Source organism: Cupressus sempervirens, chromosome 3 (assembly GCF_028749045.1).
Source record: "Cupressus sempervirens isolate cs-2001-9-10 chromosome 3, ASM2874904v1, whole genome shotgun sequence".
NCBI lineage: Eukaryota > Viridiplantae > Streptophyta > Pinopsida > Cupressales > Cupressaceae > Cupressus > Cupressus sempervirens.
The window spans coordinates 260,669,740-260,683,481 of record NC_143120.1 but is presented as its reverse complement, the minus strand read 5'-3'; positions in this window follow the sequence as shown (position 1 = coordinate 260,683,481).

The window sequence follows — 13,742 nt, the reverse complement described above, 5'->3', positions numbered from 1 at the left end:
TTTTGAAAATCTGATTAGAGGGTTGAAATATCTTATAAATTCAAAAAAGGGATATTACAACTAGGTATAAATTGCTCAATCGAATACAAAGTCGGGAGTACGAGTGTGACACCCATCCCAATGCAACATAAAAGTGCAATAGTGGTTTGACTGATATCCAAATGGATCATCCAGGTCCACGACCCACATTGTGCCAAGAAAACTCGAGAAAATAGGGTGGCATGCAAAATGAGGCAAAAATCCCAAAATTTGGAAAACTTCAAAATTAAAACCCATTTGGCCTTTAAGTAAAAAAACCCCAAAAATCCAAAAATAATAGAGTTTAGACATCATATGCAAAAATGGCTAGCATAATGGTGCAAAACCCCAAACTCTCATCTTGAAAAATAGAGAAATGTTCATACCCGCCCAACTGGTTAGAACTAGCATACAAAAATGGGGGGCAACACTAGTTCTCAGCCTCCTAACAAACGGCTACTAAAAAAAGAAGCCAAAATGGAGTAGAGACAATAAAACAAGAGAGCCCTACCTCACAATTAAAAGAGAAAAATGAGAATCCAAAGTCTCGCCGAGTTGGATCCAACGAGCTCAACCTCATGACGATCTCACACCTATAGCTCCCACAACAAAAAAAACAATAAATCCTCATGAAGAGGATTTTGGATTTTACTCTCAAACTTTCTAATTCAAAAGTGAGAAGTGAGGAATTAAATTCTTTTTTGGATATTTATTCATTTTTCAAGTGAATAATCGATTAGGAAAAATAACTAGCCAACTTAGTTAAACTCCAAATCGACCCAAACGAAAATAGGCTATTCCTACAAATAGGAATTCATCTATGGCAAAGCTGTCAAAAAATAAAATAAATCAATTAAAAATCCCAAAAACCCAAAAACACAAAAATTTTCTTAACAACTTTCACGACAATGCGAAGCTCTAAATGCACAAACACGCTCACTGGTCTAATCACATAATACAAATAAGTTTAGATTTAATAATTACTGAAAGGTTTAATTAAACAATTAAAATAAGGATAAGTTGACCATATAGGGACAACATTGGTAAAATATGAATGGTCGAATCACTAACTCCATGTGCCACTGCCAATGATATAAATATTGCACACTAAACAACATGATCAAGCGCAATTGCATATAATAACATAGCCAAAGTAATAAATGTGTTAAATCACCTAATTTAACCATTTATTTAATTATATCAAAATAATCTATTTACATCACTCATGTTTGCATAAAGCATAACAACACAGGAATGAAGTAAATAACCATAGTATTAAATCCGTCACATAACATAATTAGAGATATGTCTAAATACTGGATAACTAGATATCATCATAAAACACACTGTCATCTCAAAATGACATCATCATGTTATATGATCAACTGAACAACATAGTAGTCTAACATCAATGATACTAAAATCAAGGCATAACATCTCACCCTCAGCTCATCTCCAATGTAAAACATAACATGAGTAACAAAATATCTCACGGATCAAAATATAACAAGGTAAATATCCACAACACATAACCAATGAATCCAACATGAACAATTCATTTTTAATTATTTAAGCATTTAATAATGATTGTTTAAATAACACAAAAAGAAACTTAAAACACATATGCAAACATAGTCATAAACATGACTAACCACTACTACAGGAACCTAGTCCAATGTAGCATGGTAATAGTACACAGTGCAATCTCTGCACACATCTCAAGGTAATCATGGAATAACCTCGTGATACCACATCGATCCTGGTAACCAGTAGCACAAACCTCAGTGAACCATAAATCACATCATAATCTCATAAATCAACCATAAGCAATAATCAAAGCAATTGATACAGAACACAAATCCAAATCACCTCAAGGGTGTAGACCACTCATGGTCCCAATCACGATCTCATCTCAAAGAAAGATCAACAAGGTTGCATCCATCAGGATGACTTACAAAAGTCAAATGGGAGAGGCACTACATTGCATATTGGTCTTCTAATTCTATCATGGAATTCAAATGAGAATGGTGGTGCAAAATTTCCCCAGCCTAAGGTAAGAGGTGTTGGTAGGGGTCCCAAGAGAAGAGGGAATGCTAATGAGAAGAATGATGCAAATGATTGCAAGCTAGCGAATGGTGGTAGAGGCCGAAAGAAGGCAACAATGTCTAATGCAGTAAGTTCCTAAATGTTATATGTTTATTAAATTTTACAATAGTATGTTCATGATTCTTAATGAAGGCGCATATGGTCTTGTAGAGAAACTAGGCAGGTAACTTGACACACCATTAATAAAATTCACTTGTCTAATAACAAGTTGTCTTGTCTCCATAAAATTTACAAGATCATCTTCCTCTATTGTGGAAGTTGTCTAAGGGCAATGATATAACATATTGGTCTTTTTATTTCTCAATGACCATGGAGGAGCCATCTAGGGCCAATTGTAATAACACCAGATTTTTTGATTATGGATTAAAACTATTTTGCATACACATCTTGAAGACACTTAACACACTTGAAGCCAATTATCTATTTCTCATAACAACATACCTCAATCAATAGAGGAAGCCATTAACTCAACATCTATGCATGTTGTCATACTTTATGTTAACTATGCAGAATCTATTTGGTGCTTGAGAGAACTACAGATGATTGTCAAAAGTGGAGCACCCATAATACCAATATTTTATGGAGTTGAGCCTTCACAACTTCGAATGAGAGACGAAAATGAGGTGTTTTCTCAAGCTTTCCAAATAAATTTGTACATTATAAATTTTGAGCCACAAACACTAGAAGAATGGAGCAAGGCTCTCTACCATGTTTCATATATAAAAGGACTTATGTTTACAAGGTAACACTCTTTTCTTCTTCTTTTTTGGTTGTGTTTGTTATTTGATGATTTATTATTGTTTTCATGTCTTACTATAGTTACTGTTTCTCAAAGTATAGATATGTAAGTATACATTTATATTTTTCATTTACCTGTATAAATTTTTTTAATTTTTTTTTGTCAAAATTATTTAGTATAGAAAATGTCTTTATATTTAATTTATGAATTAAATACTATAAATTGCATGCAGTGATCAAGGAGAGTTGTTGGAAGAAATTGCAAGAAATGTAGCAGAACATATTGCTATGTTGCAATTTCAACCAAAAGCAGCAACTAAAGATTTGAAAGGATGAAGTTGTCCCAAACATAATGTTGAAGATGACTGGAAGAACTATGGGAGTACTAGATTCACAGAGTTATTGAAGATCTTAAACTATTCATAAGGGTCATAATTATCTGATAATGTTATACTACTAATTCTATATTTAATACTTTAATTTCAAAATGCAACTTGCAATATATTTTGTTGCATTCTCTATACAAGATAAATTGATATAAAAGTTCAATTAGATTATAGTGAGCATACAACTAGAACTTATCTAATCTTTCTCTTTAATTTAATCATAATAAATCACTCTATTTTTTCATAGTATTGTTACTATCATAAACATGCAAACAGTTCTAGCCAAAATCTAGAGTAGACAATAGAATTGACTTCTCTCTATATAACTATAAGAATAATGTCCTGATAGTAATTCTATATGATATGATATCCTATTCTAATCTGTCCCTTATAATTATAGGCATCAGATTGGTTACATAGTGAAATGGTATTGTCCCTATGTTTACAAAATTTACAACTAACTAACTCATTAACATTTAATTGTATGCACGTAAAACAAATTTATTGAACAAAGACTTATGTTGTCAATTCTGATGATGATGGTTCGATAAAATCATTGCATTGCCTGATGTGTTCTGCATATTTGATATCTCCCAATAAATCTACATCGTTGATTACTTCTCTTGCCTTGATCTCAATTTCAAACATCTGCTCCATTTGCATGATGGTCTTTGACATCTCTAGGTCATCGTTCTGTGCAGCTTCTAGGGCTCATTTCTGCATCACATAACACATATTCATTCATCCCTCTTGGTCAATGGTGTTCCCATTTTCATCATGCCAAGATATAACTTTGTGTTTTGTAACCAATTCCTCCATTAACCTGCAAGAAAACCTAAATTCATGTGAATATGCAGTATGATCATCAATCAACCTTTCTACTTCTTGAATATCTTCATCTTCTTTGACGGCATTCTTTTCTTTGATCAAGCTCTTATATATCTCATTATGTCTCAAAGCTAGGGGTTTATAACTACTATAAATATCCCAAACCTGGTCTAATTTTTCAAGCAACTTCTTTAAATGATTTATGATGAGAGTGCCAAAGACTTCCTTCTAATCATTGAAACATCTTTCAATTTTGCATTCTCTTCTTGTAATTTCTTTAATTCAATTCTCAGAGAATTAGAAGATGATTATATCATTGGTTGCACTTGAGGCTGCCCTAACTTTAACATATGTTTCATATAATATCTTCCAATTATCCCTCTCTAATGTCACTTGCTTCACACTTGCTTGATTAAACAATGTTATGTCCACTTGTATTCCTACAACCTTGTTCGGGTCTGTCACCCCTACTTTCAGTGTCATCAAATGACCAAAAGCTTGATCAACATCAAGAATTTGTTGCATTTTGTGTGGGGGTTATAAGGCCCACAATAGCATTGGTTTTTCATCTTCCACAAATCTTGAACCAATTATGACATCTTTGACTCCTTGTACATCAAGTTTCATATCATGTTTACTAGATTTAATAAAACTATCAAAAATGTATGATGTACTCAAATCCCAACTAGGCAGAACCATCACCCCTGCTTCATTCAATAGTTGCCTTCCTCTTGCTGGAATCATATTCTCAACTTCCCTTTTGATATCTTCCTTCAAATTTTTCATTAGTTCTTGTTCATTCTTAGGAGAGACATATTGGATTTCTGTCTCAATAATTTGCCTCTGTGTTTATACAAAATAGCCATAAACTCCTTGGATTTGATAAAAGAAACATCATTTACAAATTTTCTTGAATCCAAAAGTCTTTCATCCTTCTCAGTATTTATCCTATCAAGGATCTGCACATCATGCTCCAAGGGCTGAAGTATTGACTTGTCTATAGTTCTTGAAATTGGAATAGGGGAATCTGGAATCTTCAGAATGTCTTCTTTAAACTGTTCTTTGGATTTTCCCCTTTGTTCTTCTAATTCCCTATTTTGTTCCCAAATATTTTGTTGTACTTCTTCCCACTCCAAATTCTTGAAACCTTCCTCATATTCAATGCCTTAGTGAATATAATCACCCAATTTATATTATTTCCTCTAGGCATGAATGTATCCTTCTTGATCATAATGACTCCAAGAATTCATGATGTACATGTGATATTCATGCTGCAATTTCTCTTTAATCTTGTCATATGACTCAGTTGCACAAATAATAAAGTCTCCAAAAGATAAATTTGCTAGAAGGAGAATCTACTTTCTTTGTTTACCTCTGAAATGTTGTTTGCTAGATTCATACATCTACCTTACAATTTCTAGATATGCAATTCTATCAAGCATTGATGTTGGTAATATGTATGGACTTCCTTCAAACCCAAATATTCTTATACAAGTGAAGTAATCATATGCATACCAGTCTTCCCAATTTTGTTTGATTTTCTCTCCCAACCCATTGTCCCTAGCTCTTAAAAATCTTTTAATATGAAGGCTAATTGAGGGAAAAGACTGGTGTCCAAACAAAGTGTACAAAGTTTGAACAAAATGATTTTCAAATGTAAGGTAACAAGAAGCACTGAACCTATAATCCCATACTGGTGTCCACATTTGAACAGGCTTCATTTCCCCATTAGACTCCTTGAAATTCAATTTCAAACCCTCACATCACAGTCCTCTCATTTGCCCAAAATATAAAACCATATGCATAAGAAAGGAATAATGTTTAAAAGTAGGGTACTCAACATCTTTGAAATTAATAAAATAAGTATGAATGTTATCAACAACATACTCTGTGTAATCATAGGGTCTAGGCTACAACATTTGAATGTCTAATGCTAACACCATGGGCCCAATTTCCACCAAATCAGGTGCTTCCATCCCTCCTACTTGTCCACATGATTGGTATGTCATGTCTAAGTATGTCTTAAATAATTTGATGTTGAATGGAGGTCCATATGATGTAGTTAGAGGCTCCTTTTCTATTTTGTGCAACATCAATTTCCATTGCATATAAGAAATATCTGATCTCTCATACTCGTTTTTCAATTCTGTGAATGACAACCTTTTAGTTAGATAGTCAGTGAGTCTAAAAGATTCATTTAGAGATTCAATAGATATCTCCATGAATTTTTCCTTATCCTTGTCATATATGCATCTGTCTTCAACATTATATTTTCTTATAATGACCTTGAGTAACTCCACATTCACAAACACATTTTCCACTACCAATTTTCCTAAATTCATCTCCCAAGGACGACAAATAGGTGCCTTGTGATTTCTCCTCACATAATGATATAAAAAGAGCTCATGATAACCAATAGTCCAAGTCCATATATCTCCAATGTCATTGGACTTGTCTTCAATTTTATCTAGGAATGAAAATTTTCTTCTTCTTGACTTAGGACCTACAAAAGTCATCTGTTCAATGAGGTCTTCATTCAATTTTCTTGGTGGCACTTCATCATCTGCTTTCTGCTTCTTATCAGCTTTACCCTTTTTTACTTTCTTGGATTTCCTCTTTTGTATAGAACTAGAACTCTCCATGACACCTTCTAAAACTTTTTCTGAGTACAACACTCTGTAAAAACTAAATACAAACAACAATCTCACAATTTTCCTTTAAGAATGTGTGAGCTCAAACCAGTAATGATTGTCTTTTATTACCAAATAGACTGCATTCATGCATTTACTTTCCACACAAATTGAAACATAAAGCCTTTTTTTATCATTGTAGCAAATGAACTGGCTATCAGAATTCATTTTGTGCACTTACTTTTGTTCCTGATGAAACATATTCAAACTTTTGATCGCTACAACTTTCAGCAATATAAATATATGAAATTTTGATCACTATAGCATGTTCTCACAAATAGAAAATTTCTTTTAACTTCATGTCTATCACTATAACAAGGGTGACATCATCATAGCTTATCATTGTACTAGAAACCCTTCATCTATGATCTCTAATACACCTTCTTGCTATTAGGTATGGTGATATCAAAACTTCAGCCTTCAATATTGGCACTTGAAATGTTGCTATAACATACAATGATATCTTGCAGCTCATCATTGATCCCTATGTCTCCATAACACAAAATGCAATTAGCGATCACATTCAACTTATTGCCACAACTCACAATGATGCCCTTTTAATAATAGAACCATCCATTGATATAAGTTATAGCGATCTCCAAGTTTCATTGCTAATTGCTATATCCTTTTGGTGCTCTCACCACTTAGTGATAGATCATGATCACTATAACATATAGCGTTATACAAAGACTTATCACTCATTTCTATACTGAAATTCCATATCCTTCGCTCACCAATGAGATATACCACTATAAGTTATAGCGATAATTCAATTTCATCACTCATCACCATATTGATAATGAGTCTTCTCCGCATAGTGATGAATGCAATCGCTATATGCTATAGCAATATCATACCCTACTTCAAGCTTCCCAAACTGCAATCACTAAAAGATACCCTGATATCTGATGCCTCGCCACTATAGTTGTAGCGATAATCTCAAAAATGAGAATATCTTCATGAATTCAAATAGGACCAAGGCCTAGATCGATCAATGGATATTGCCATGTGATGAGTAAGCCCTAAGAGTGCAATTCTGTAATAGGATTCTTTGACTTGAGTGATAAATAGTTATTTTCTATAAAAACACAAAGAGATGCAATAAATGATTTCTTATTTTGAACACAAAATCTATCTAGGACATACAAAGGTAAGAAATAAAAGTGGGTAAAAGATGAACAAATATTTTCAAAATATTGAGTTTCACCAGAAGGGATGGACTTATCTTGTGGAGCAAGTGTAAGAGGATGCCTTCATTTGATTGATCTTGCAGAGAGTGAGAGGATTGACAAGTTAGAGGTCACTGGGGAAAGACTTAAAGAAGCAAAACACATAAACAAATCTCTCTCTGCTCTTGGGGATGTTATATTTTCTTTAGCTAATAAGAGTGCGCATGTCTCATATCGTAACAACAAACTGACCTAAATTCTTCAGGATTTCCTAGGTAGCCAAGCAAAGACACTAATGTTTGTACATTTCAGTCCAGACATTGACTTTTACTTGGAGACAATCAGCACTTTGAAATTTGCAAAGAGAGTGTCTAGCTTAGAACTTGGTGTTGGACGTGGCAACAAGGAAAGAAAGGATGTTAGAGATCTCAAGGAACAGATTTCCAAATTGAAGGAATTGCAAGAAAAGATGTTGAGCTCAAGCGTTTGCAAAAATTGAATCCCTGAAGATGTCCTGCACACTGTTAATAAATATCATATACACATTTTGGAACTTGTTGTAGATGATTTCTATGCAATTTCTATGATACCTAATCTTATTATTACTAATTATGTGATTATGACTTCTTGTTATCAATTGAGGTTTTTGACTTATGCATTTGTTATGTTTTCTCAGTATTCAATTGTGTTTTTATAAAAAAAGAATCTTAAGAAATTATATTTTAGAAGCTTAAAAATTAACCAAATATTTATTGCATCTAGATGGTTTTCATACAGGTGAAACATCGGTGTTATGAAAAAGATCAGTGTTTGTCTTAATCACTATAGAGATTATTACTTTAGACATATAGTGAAACTATTATGCATGTTAATATAGGTATTAGGCACTTTAACACATGCCTTGGTAGAAGTCATTCACTAGTCTTGTGCGCTTATTTATCTTAATATCTCTAGAAGCATGTCTAATATATTTTCTCTTTAAACATCTCGATAGATTTTTGCACCAACTATCCCATCGAAAGGGAATGCTTCTTATGGTTCAAATTTCCATTGTAGCTTGTACCTATAATCTTGCAAATTCTCAACTCAAAGTTTGTTGATGTTTTTAACTCTATCATCCACTTATATGCAATAACAAGGAAACTCTACTTGAAAAATAGTACCTAAAATGTTTTAGAAGCATTTTCTATGACTTTATTCTCTTGTCCCATTTGATGTTTGAATGATTTATACAGTTTGATTTAAGTAATGGAAGAGTTAATTGTAGTTTGTATTCTTGATTCCCAATTGAACTGATGTCATGCTTTTATCATCATTGTTAAGAACTTAAGAATCAGGTAAATGAGTTGCTTTCTCATGTTTCATGTTACATTGATCAATTGTTTCTATTAGAACCCAACAATTTTTCCTATAATTGTATTTGAAGGTATGTTTCCTACCAGGCACCCTTGTACTTGGGGCAACTAGAGGCCTAACAAAAAAGAGGGCTATGGAAGAAGTTTTAATGACTATCAAGGACATAGAAAACTTGAAGTTTGCAGAGGATATCATGAAGACTTGTTATGAGTTGCATTCTATAACAACTACTAGCCGACCTGGCACCAAAAATTGCACATTTTCATACACAAGTGAGCTAATTTGGAGGAATTAATAACCTACATCAAATACATTTTGTTATTTTTCTTACTACTCATGTTTTCTATAACTTGTTTTGAGGGTATAATTATGAATTTGAGACTTTTGAAATAGGAATTTTATGAAGATGGGTTACAGGGAGGGAATAAAATTTTTGAGTTCTTGGATGACATAATCATTAGATATGAAGACTGCCATAACCTTCTACGACCTGAGACTGTGGAGTCATTGTTTGTGTTGCACCGCATAACTTAAGATCCCAAGTAAGATGTTTATCAATATTAATTGTATCCTATTGCATGTTACAACATCTAATTTTTGCAGCTTTTTTGAATCATATTTTTCAATTCATTAGCTAATTTGACCTTTCTCTACTTCTTGCTTATTTTATAATGGCAAGAGTTTTCTGAAAAAAGATACCCTATATTACTATACTAAATAATGGGTGTACTCATTTTATTTTACTATATAGGAAATTGGAGCCAACATGTCTATCTTAGCACCAAACTCCATTATGTCACTATATATCCATTGTTTGGTTTAGCTTTAGAAGTAGTCAAATCTCTGAGGTAAAGGTTGGAGGTGCCAATACAAGTTAACTCACATCTTTATTGCCAAAGAAATGGAATTCATTATAGCCAAATGAATCGATTAGCAATTATACTACATGCTCAAAACAGCTTTTCCTGGAAGCCATCTATAGTTAGACGAATGCATGGGCTAGCTTAATCTTGGTGCCTTAATCATTAATCATTTAGTGGAGGGCATATGTTGCTAGGAGCTTCGATCACTTTATGAATATGATATTAAGCATGGTGGGTACCCTCTGTTTTGGGTGTGGATTCAATCATGTTTGTTCTGGTTTACCTTTGACATATGTGGGTATGAGGGAGCTAGGCATCAATAAGATAAGGTTAACTCACATGCCTAGTCATGGTATAGGTGGGCCAACATGCTAAGACCCCAACACATATTCTCTCCCTCTTCATGGTCTAGATGTAGGGAATGAGACACCCTGATAGATGGGAACCTCATCCATCTGTAACCATTTGTAGTGCCACAAATATAGGTCTGTGATATCTCATCTCAAGGTGGTGGTAGACCCACCAAAGACCTGAAGATAAATATCCAAACTAATCATTAACCAAGCTATCGTCAGCGATTACTTTGGATATTTATCTTCTAGTAATTTTTTTTTTAAAACAAAACATGTTGGTCAAACTTTCCATTTGACCAATCTTGATCGAACTTTCCACCAAAGATTTATCAAAATTTTGACCAATGCATCAACCAGGATGTCGTCATGGGTTTGGCATCCTGGACGATCAAGAGCCAACATTGGTGGAACTTTTGACCAATCTTTGGTGGAAATTTTAACCAAAGCATTGACTAGGATGTCATCATGGGTTTGGCATCCTGGTTGATACTTTGGTTGACATTTCAACCAAACTTGGTCAAAATTTTTACCAATGATCTTATTAACAAGGGAGGCCATTTTCAACCAACTGCATCATCACAATTCAGACACCTACAAGACTTGGTCAAATTTTTGACAACAAAAATAGCGACAGAGCATTTGGTCAAAAATTTGACCAACATGAGTCAAAAATTTGACCAATTTTTATTGAAAAATGAGCTAAAATGTAATAGTGTTTCAGCAACTAATTTTACTACACATACCTACACCAATTAACTCTCAATGCCTAATGTGACTCTAGTTACATGTTCCTCCAAATGTTGACTAGTGGTTGCATTTCTTATTCTAATAGTGCATCGTGATCTTATATCGTCTCACTCACACAATGTCAGCATCAAGCTCAACCCTTAACTTTTCCATTCCAAGGTCATACATGTGCCAATTTTCCCAATACATCCTAAAGCCTTCATCCTGGCTTATCTATTGGTATTCCTTAGAGGGTCCAAATTTTTCCCTCATTTCTCTCACATTGTCTCCCTCTTTAGACACTATTCATCTCTTTGATGCTTTTCTAGCCTCTTTTCTCCCTCACTCTCTATCTTCCTTAAGTAGGCCTTTTTGGTAATGAGCCAACATTCCTCGTGGGATTTATGATATGGTTCTATTAGTCTAGTGTTTGTATTTGACATTGATAGGTCAATCTTTTGGTGCAGTGACAACCACACTTGTAGCAAGTGGTATGAGAGTTTGGCCAAAGGTTCAAATCTCCTCCATCAATGATAGGGGTATGCAATGAAGGGCATTGGAGGGGATTGTTGGCAATGCACCAACATCCCTAGTGAATTTTTTGGCATGGTTTAACTACCTCTTGTGGATTCTATAAGACTAGTGGTTGTATTAAGCATTAATCGGTCAATCTTTTGGTGCAATGAAAACCACACTTATTAAAAAAATTGTGCTCTTTTCCTTGATCCTCTTAGTGGTCTTCATCTTCTTCAAATTTTCCCCTTTTGGTTCTCTTAACTTGTTATATCAAACACTAGGAATCTAAGTTAATGATCAACTTATCTCATGCTACCTTAGATCCCCGTGCTTTCAACTTTTTAAATATAGCTCTTAATTTTTACATATCTTTATGCATTGTTTTGCATGTTAACTTTCTTGTTGAAATTCAGAATGTGGTTCATACTCTACCTATCGCTATTTTTGAGGAAGTCGTTGGCTCCCTTACTTGCATGCTTACCTTCTTTCTTGCTAAATTACTATCCCCTCTTGTGGGAAATTATGACTACTTGGTCAAAGAATCCAATTGTTTTGTACAATTTATTAAGGATGCTAGATGTGACAATAATGAAATTTTGGTTAGCTTTGATATTGTATCCATCTTCACCAAGTTTCCCCAATCCTGGTTCTATCGAGATTGTCAAGTGCAAGGTTAATGTTGAGGTTGCATCTCTTATGGAGTTATGCTTATGTTCCACTTTTTTTTTCAATGTGTCATTTAAAATCAAGTTGATGGTGTGGCCATAGGTTCACACCTTTCTCCTTTGATTGTGAACTTATAGATGGAACAATTTGAGGAAATCCCCTTTGTCATCTTTACTCTCTAGACCTAAGTGGTGGAAGTGATACATAGATGATATCAATATCTTTTGGCCTCATGGTCTTTGATAAGATGGAAGAATTTCATGCTTACCTCAACTATGTAGTTCCTTGCATCTCCTTCACCGAAGAGATTGAATTAGATGGCATTTTATCATTCCTTGATATCTTCATCCACACAAAAAATAATGGCTCTCTTGGTCATGGGGTTTTTTGTAAAGCCAATCATGCTAACCTTTTATCTCCATGCTTCCTTTCACTACCACCCTAGCTAAAATGATGGCATCCTTAAAATTTGTGTGTTTAGAGCCTATCGAATTTGTGACAATGATAGGTTAGACAAGGAGCTCACCTTCTTCATCAAGTGTTCAAGTTGAATGGTTGATAAACAAGAAAATGACTAAAGCTTTCCACCAAGCCAGATACTTCTTTCATTTCAGCTCAAATCCCCATCCCTCTCTCCATGAGGCTTCTCTCATTGCTTCCTTTCCCCATGTAGCAAGTATCAACAATATCTCCAAAAGTTTGGTCTAAAAAGGTGTTTGGGTTGCCTTCAAACCTTTGACCACCTTAAATAATTGTATTCCCCCTCTTTAAGAATTAAGGAAAGTTTTTTTAGAGTGTTGGGTATATAAGATTATTTATTCTTGGCACACCCTACATAGGTGAAACTAGTCACTCATTTAACACCATAATTAAAGAGCATGAAAGATATCAAGCATCAATGTGTTCCTAAATTAGCTCTAGACAAGCATTCATCTTCCACTAAGGACCACATTTTCTTAGAAGACACTCAAATTATGTTCAAGTAGGACTTCTTCAAAGGGGAGCTCAAGGAGGAAATTAAAATCAACAATAATCTCTCAAACCTTAATCGATATGATGGATGGCGCTTAAGTATTTCATGAAAAATGTTGGTGTCTTCCCTTAAAATCTCCCTTTTCTTGAACCTTCTTCCTAGCCCCTTATTTTTGAACCTTTTTCCTCCCTTTTGTCTCCCTCACCTTGCTATTGTGTTAACTTATTATTCCTTCCATTTCCTAGTGCCTAGAGTGTCTATGTTCCTCTTGTCCCTTTTTGCGGGTGTCTTTCTTTTGAGAGTTAGTTCTCTTTTAGTGTCTCCTTGTCTTTCTCCTTGGTGCTCTTATCTTTG